The sequence below is a fragment of the Meles meles genome, chromosome 1 (genome assembly GCF_922984935.1).
Source record: "Meles meles chromosome 1, mMelMel3.1 paternal haplotype, whole genome shotgun sequence".
In the NCBI taxonomy this organism is placed as follows: domain Eukaryota; kingdom Metazoa; phylum Chordata; class Mammalia; order Carnivora; family Mustelidae; genus Meles; species Meles meles.
The window spans coordinates 135,980,828-135,982,073 of record NC_060066.1 but is presented as its reverse complement, the minus strand read 5'-3'; the positions used below and the strand labels follow the sequence as shown (position 1 = coordinate 135,982,073).

The 1,246-nt window shown below is 49.0% G+C and overlaps 1 non-coding gene across 1 annotated transcript; it reads right to left on the bottom strand.

Moving 5' to 3' along the window:
- Positions 1-764: 764 nt before the first annotated feature.
- Positions 765-871, bottom strand: LOC123928371. Its single transcript, XR_006815680.1, has one exon. It is a non-coding gene; the product is annotated as a U6 spliceosomal RNA (small nuclear RNA).
- Positions 872-1,246: the final 375 nt, after the last annotated feature.

Genomic DNA, 1,246 nt, shown 5'->3' with positions numbered 1-1,246 from the left:
CCAGTGTCCACTCCTTGCCGCCCTCCAAATGGGAAGAGAAGGACTCTGAGCCTTCTCCGGCCCCTCAGGACTGCTGGAACTTCCTCAGGCCCCAGCAGAACAGCTCAGGGGTCTGTCTCATGTGTGTCTGGCTGGTCCAGGGAGTTTACTCAGATGCTTTCTTGCCTGAACTTCTTTCTTAATTTTAGTCATTTTTTAAAAATTCAGATTTTGTATTTTTTAAAGATCTTACTTATTTATTTGACACAGAGAGAGCACAAGCACAGGGAACAGCAGAGGGAGAAGGAAAAGCAGACTTTCTGCTGAGCAGGGAGCCTGACACAGGGCTCGATCCCAGGACTCCAGGATCATGACCTGAGCTGAAGGCAGCCACTTAACTAAGCACTCAGGTGTCCTAAGACTTTATTTTTTATAAGAGCAGTTTTAGGTTCACAGAAAAATTGAGCAGAAGATGCAGAGATTTCCCAAATACCCCAGATACCCCCCCACCCTCACCCCTTTGGCCCCCGCTCCAACCCCTCCCCCGCCCCAGTTATAGCCTTCTCCTCATCAATACCCCCCACCACGGTGGTACCTTTCTTACAATAGGCAGAGCTCCACCAACACATCGTTGTTGTCCCAAGTCCAGAGCTGATGTTTTGGTCCACTGCTGGTGGTATATATCATATGGGTTCCGACAAATGTGTTATGACACGTATCCAGTATTATGGTTTCCTAAAGAGAATTTCATTACCTTAAATCTCCTCTGTGTTCAACCTAGTCATAAAAAGAGGAGATGCTTCACGAATGTGCATGTCATCCTTGCCCCGGGGCCGTGCTGATCTCCTCTGTATGCTCCTAGCTTCAGTATATGTGCAGCCAAGGAGAGCACCGAACATCTCAAGAGGCAAAATCCAAAAGTTCTCCCTCGTGGAAAATCAGCCCTCAGTGACAGGAGGTCTGCAGTGCTGGCTCGGTTACCCTGCTCAGCATCACCACCACTTTGCCCTGGTGGCAAAACCAGTCTCCACCCTCTACACGAATCTGTGGAGGACTCAGGTCCCCAGCAGCAGGTTCTGCATTGGACATCGCACGGATGTGCCAATCTTACTCTACAGAGGGCAGGGGCAGTGCTTTTCTAATAAACTTCATCTCTGTGGCTCCCATTCTGGGCAGACAATGGGCACCCCATTGTTTGCTGTGTTGAACTGAACAAACTAGGATCCAGGGGAGGAAGTCTCATTGTTCTTTATAGTAAGATCTCTAC